Source organism: Drosophila virilis, chromosome 3 (assembly GCF_030788295.1).
Source record: "Drosophila virilis strain 15010-1051.87 chromosome 3, Dvir_AGI_RSII-ME, whole genome shotgun sequence".
Taxonomy (NCBI): Eukaryota; Metazoa; Arthropoda; class Insecta; order Diptera; family Drosophilidae; genus Drosophila; species Drosophila virilis.
In genome coordinates this window covers 5,860,703-5,867,543 of record NC_091545.1, presented here as the reverse complement: position 1 = coordinate 5,867,543, position 6,841 = coordinate 5,860,703, and positions in this window count along the sequence as shown.

The window sequence follows — 6,841 nt, the reverse complement described above, 5'->3', positions numbered from 1 at the left end:
TATGCACCGACCTCTATTTAAAAAAAAAAAAGCGTGATGTAACCCCTTGTCATTTTGTCGATTTGGGTCAACATTTTGGAAAATCATCAAAAAAGGTTGATTTTGAAAACGAATCAGTTTTTTGTCAATCATTTTTTGTAGCCCATTGATACTGAATTTCTTTAAATGCCAATTTATAGTAGGGATCCGTACGAATTCAAAAAGGTATAACATTTCAAAATCTGACACTATTTAGCCGAGATATGCCAAAAAATCAACAAACTAGGTTGATTTTGAAAACGAATCAGTTTTTCAAGTAACCCCTTGCTTTTTAATCGATTTTGGTCAAAATTTAGATTTTTATTTTGTTGACGCCAATCGATAGTACTGATCCTGACGAGCTCAAAATGGTATAAAATTCCAAAATCTGACATTATTTTGCCGAGATATGCCAAAAATTCATTAAAAAAGGTTGATTTTGAAAACGAGTTGGTTTTTGGTCAATCATTTTGTTTTACCCATAAATATTGAATTTGAATGCCAATTAAAAGTAGGGATCCGTACGAATTGAAAAAGGTGTAACATTTCGAAATCAGACAATATTTACCGGAGATGTCAAAAAAATCATCGAAAAAGTTTTGATTTTTGATCCGACCCCGATTTTGAAAAAAAACGTGATGATTTGGAACGTCATATCTCCGCGCGGAGTTATGTCGTTTTGGAACGTCATATCTCCGCGCGGAGTTATGTCGTTTTGGAACGTCATATCTCCGCGCGGAGTTATGTCGTTTTGGAACGTCATATCTCCGCGCGGAGTTATATCGTTTTGGAACGTCATATCTCCGCGCGGAGTTATGTCGTTTTGGAACGTCATATCTCCGCGCAGAGTTATGTCGTTTTGGAACGTCATATCTCCCCGCGGATCCATTACCCGAGAAATTAAAAAAAAAAATCATCGAAAAGTTTCGATTTAGCATAAAAAATATTGATATCTAAAGCAAGGGGTTACAACTCGTTTTTTGTCAAAATCGGGGTCGGTTGGAAAATCAAAATTTTTTGATGCTTTTTTTTAACCGACCCCGTAAATTAGAATTTACCCGAAATATTAAAAAAAAACCATCAAAAAAGGTTTGATTTTCGAACCGACCTGGATTTTGAAAAAAATCGTGATGATTTGGAAGGTAATATCTCCGCGCGGAGATATTACGTTTTAAAACGACATAACTCCCCGCGGGGATATCGTAACAATCAGAACTATCGATTGGCATAAAAAATATTGATATCAAATTTTGACCCAAATCGAACAAAATACAAGAGGTTACAACTTGTTTTTGTCAAAACTTTTTTGATTCTTTTTTTTAATATCTCCGGTAAATATCGTCTGATTTTGGAATGTTATACCTTTTTACAGTCGTACGGATCTCTTCTATCAAATGGCATTCAAAGAAATCCAAAATCGATGGCTTAAAAAAAGTTGCGTGACCAAAAAACGATTCGTTTGTAAAGTCAACCTTTTTTGATGATTTTATCAATTTCGGAGTTATGTCGTTTTGGAACGTCATATCTCCGCGCGGAGTTATGTCGTTTTGGAACGTCATATCTCCGCGCGGAGTTATGTCGTTTTGGAACGTCATATCTCCGCGCGGAGTTATGTCGTTTTGGAACGTCATATCTCCGCGCGGAGTTATGTCGTTTTGGACCGTCATATCTCCGCGCGGAGTTATGTCGTTTTGGAACGTCATATCTCCGCTGGAGTTATGTCGTTTTGGAACGTCATATCTCCCCGCGGAGCTATTACCCGAGATATTAAAAAAAAAAATCATCGAAAAGTTTCGATTTATGCACCGACCTCTATTTAAAAAAAAAAAAGCGTGATGTAACCCCTTGTCATTTTGTCGATTTGGGTCAAAATTTTGGAAAATCATCAAAAAAGGTTGATTTTGAAAACGAATCAGTTTTTTGTCAATCATTTTTTGTAGCCCATTGATACTGAATTTCTTTAAATGCCAATTTATAGTAGGGATCCGTACGAATTCAAAAAGGTATAACATTTCAAAATCTGACACTATTTAGCCGAGATATGCCAAAAAATCAACAAACTAGGTTGATTTTGAAAACGAATCAGTTTTTCAAGTAACCCCTTGCTTTTTAATCGATTTTGGTCAAAATTTAGATTTTTATTTTGTTGACGCCAATCGATAGTACTGATCCTGACGAGCTCAAAATGGTATAAAATTCCAAAATCTGACATTATTTTGCCGAGATATGCCAAAAATTCATTAAAAAAGGTTGATTTTGAAAACGAGTTGGTTTTTGGTCAATCATTTTGTTTTACCCATAAATATTGAATTTCTTTGAATGCCAATTAAAAGTAGGGATCCGTACGAATTGAAAAAGGTGTAACATTTCGAAATCAGACAATATTTACCGGAGATGTCACAAAAATCATCGAAAAAGTTTTGATTTTTGATCCGACCCCGATTTTGAAAAAAAACGTGATGATTTGGAACGTCATATCTCCGCGCGGAGTTATGTCGTTTTGGAACGTCATATCTCCGCGCGGAGTTATGTCGTTTTGGAACGTCATATCTCCGCGCGGAGTTATGTCGTTTTGGAACGTCATATCTCCGCGCGGAGTTATATCGTTTTGGAACGTCATATCTCCGCGCGGAGTTATGTCGTTTTGGAACGTCATATCTCCGCGCAGAGTTATGTCGTTTTGGAACGTCATATCTCCCCGCGGATCCATTACCCGAGAAATTAAAAAAAAAAATCATCGAAAAGTTTCGACTTAGCATAAAAAATATTGATATCTAAAGCAAGGGGTTACAACTCGTTTTTTGTCAAAATCGGGGTCGGTTGGAAAATCAAAATTTTTTGATGCTTTTTTTTTAACCGACCCCGTAAATTAGAATTTACCCGAAATATGGGCTTAGAGAAAGTTGTTGACCAAAAAACGATTCGTTTGTAAGGTCAACCTTTTTCGAAGATTTTTTTGTATATCTCGGCCAAATAATGTCCGATTTTATTATTTTATACCATTTTCGACTCGTAACAATCAGAACTATCGATTGGCATCAAAAATATTGATATCTAAATTTTGACCCAAATCGACTAAAAAGCAAGGGGTTACATCACGATTTTTGTCAAAATCGGGGTCGGTTCGAAAATCAAAACTTTTTTGATTCTTTTTTTTAATATCTCCGGTAAATATCGTCTGATTTTGGAATGTTATACCTTTTTACAGTCGTACGGATCTCTTCTATCAAATGGCATTCAAAGAAATCCAAAATCGATGGCTTAAAAGAAGTTGCGTGACCAAAAAACGATTCGTTTGTAAAGTCAACCTTTTTTGATGATTTTATCAATTTCGGAGTTATGTCGTTTTGGAACGTCATATCTCCGCGCGGAGTTATGTCGTTTTGGAACGTCATATCTCCGCGCGGAGTTATGTCGTTTTGGAACGTCATATCTCCGCGCGGAGTTATGTCGTTTTGGAACGTCATATCTCCGCGCGGAGTTATGTCGTTTTGGACCGTCATATCTCCGCGCGGAGTTATGTCGTTTTGGAACGTCATATCTCCGCTGGAGTTATGTCGTTTTGGAACGTCATATCTCCCCGCGGAGCTATTACCCGAGATATTAAAAAAAAAAATCATCGAAAAGTTTCGATTTATGCACCGACCTCTATTTAAAAAAAAAAAAAGCGTGATGTAACCCCTTGTCATTTTGTCGATTTGGGTCAAAATTTTGGAAAATCATCAAAAAAGGTTGATTTTGAAAACGAATCAGTTTTTTGTCAATCATTTTTTGTAGCCCATTGATACTGAATTTCTTTAAATGCCAATTTATAGTAGGGATCCGTACGAATTCAAAAAGGTATAATATTTCAAAATCTTACACTATTTAGCCGAGATATGCCAAAAAATCAACAAACTAGGTTGATTTTGAAAACGAATCAGTTTTTCAAGTAACCCCTTGCTTTTTAATCGATTTTGGTCAAAATTTAGATTTTTATTTTGTTGACGCCAATCGATAGTACTGATCCTGACGAGCTCAAAATGGTATAAAATTCCAAAATGTGACATTATTTTGCCGAGATATGCCAAAAATTCATTAAAAAAGGTTGATTTTGAAAACGAGTTGGTTTTTGGTCAATCATTTTGTTTTACCCATAAATATTGAATTTCTTTGAATGCCAATTAAAAGTAGGGATCCGTACGAATTGAAAAAGGTGTAACATTTCGAAATCAGACAATATTTACCGGAGATGTCAAAAAAATCATCGAAAAAGTTTTGATTTTTGATCCGACCCCGATTTTGAAAAAAAACGTGATGATTTGGAACGTCATATCTCCGCGCGGAGTTATGTCGTTTTGGAACGTCATATCTCCGCGCGGAGTTATGTCGTTTTGGAACGTCATATCTCCGCGCGGAGTTATGTCGTTTTGGAACGTCATATCTCCGCGCGGAGTTATGTCGTTTTGGAACGTCATATCTCCGCGCGGAGTTATATCGTTTTGGAACGTCATATCTCCGCGCGGAGTTATGTCGTTTTGGAACGTCATATCTCCGCGCAGAGTTATGTCGTTTTGGAACGTCATATCTCCCCGCGGATCCATTACCCGAGAAATTAAAAAAAAAAATCATCGAAAAGTTTCGACTTAGCATAAAAAATATTGATATCTAAAGCAAGGGGTTACAACTCGTTTTTTGTCAAAATCGGGGTCGGTTGGAAAATCAAAATTTTTTGATGCTTTTTTTTTTAACCGACCCCGTAAATTAGAATTTACCCGAAATATTAAAAAAAAACCATCAAAAAAGGTTTGATTTTCGAACCGACCTAGATTTTGAAAAAAATCGTGATGATTTGGAAGGTAATATCTCCGCGCGGAGATATTACGTTTTAAAACGACATAACTCCCCGCGGGGATATCGTAACAATCAGAACTATCGATTGGCATAAAAAATATTGATATCAAATTTTGACCCAAATCGAACAAAATACAAGAGGTTACAACTTGTTTTTGTCAAAATCGGGGTCGGTTGGAAAATCAAAACTTTTTGATGCTTTTTTTTTTAACCGACCCCGTAAATTAGAATTTACCCGAAATATTAACTCCCCGCGGAGATATGACGTTTTAAAACGACATAACTGGAATATCGTAACAATCAGAACTATCGATTGGCATTAAAATATTAATATCTAAATTTTGACCCAAATCGACTAAAAAGCAAGGGGTTACATCACGATTTTTGTCAATATCGGGGTCGGCTCGAAAATCAAAACTTTTTTGATTCTTTTTTTAATATCTCGGGTAAATATCGTCTGATTTTGGAATGTTATACCTTTTCACATTCGTACGGATCTCTACTATTAAATGGCATTCAAAGAAATCCAAAATCGATGGCTTAAAAAAAGTTGTTGACCAAAAAACGATTCGTTCGTAAAGTCAACCTTTTTTGATGATTTTTTTGAATATATCGGCCAAATATTGTCCGATTTTGTTATTTTATACCATTTTCGACTCGTAACAATCAGAACTATCGATTGGCATAAAAAATATTGATATCTAAATTTTGACCCAAATCGACCAAAATGCAAGGGGTTACAACTCGTTTTTTCCCAAAATCGGGGTCGGTTGGAAAATCAAAAATTTTTGATGCTTTTTTTTTTTAACCGACCCCGTAAATTAGAATTTACCCGAAATATTAACTCCCCGCGGAGATATGGCGTTTTAAAACGACATAACTCCCCGCGGACATATGACGTTTTAAAACGACATAACTCCCCGCGGAGATATGACGTTTTAAAACGACATAACTCCCCGCGCAGATATGACCTCCGCGCGGAGATATGACGTTTTAAAACGACATAACTCCCCGCGCAGAAATGATCTCCCAAATCATCACGATTTTTGTCAAAATCGGGGTCGGTTCGAAAATCAAAACTTTTTTTATTCTTTTTTTTAATATCTCGGGTAAATATCGTCTGATTTTAGAATGTTATACCTTTTCACATTCGAACGGATCTCTTCTATCAAATGGCATTCAAAGAAATCCAAAATCGATGGCTTAGAGAAAGTTGTTGACCAAAAAACGATTCGTTTGTAAAGTCAACCATTTTCGATGATTTTTTTGTATATCTCGGCGAAATAATGTCCGATTTTGTTAGTTTATACCATTTTCGACTCGTAACAATCAGAACTATCGATTGGCATAAAAAATATTGATATCTAAATTTTGACCCAAATCGACCAAAATGCAAGGGGTTACAACTCTTTTTTTGACAAAATCGGGGTCGGTTGGAAAATCAAAATTTTTTGATGCTTTTTTTTTTAACCGACCCCGTAAATTAGAATTTACCCGAAATATTAACTCCCTGCGGAGATATGGCGTTTTAAAACGACATAACTACCCGCGGACATATGACGTTTTAAAACGACATAGCTAACCGCGGAGATATGACGTTTTAAAACGACATAACTCCCCGCGGAGATATGACGTTTTAAAACGACATAACTCCCCGCGAAGATATGACCTCCGCGCGGAGATATGACATTTTAAAACGACATAACTCCCCGCGCAGATATGATCTTCCAAATCATCAGGATTTTTGTCAAAATCGGGGTCGGTTCGAAAATCAAAACTTTTTTTATTCTGTTTTTTAATATCTCGGGTAAATATCGTCTGATTTTGGAATGTTATACCTTTTCACATTCGAACGGATCTCTACTATCAAATGGCATTCAAAAAAATCCAAAATCGATGGCTTAGAGAAAGTTGTTGACCAAAAAACGATTCGTTTGTAAAGTCAACCTTTTTTGTTGATTTTTTTGAATATCTCGGCCAAATAATGTCC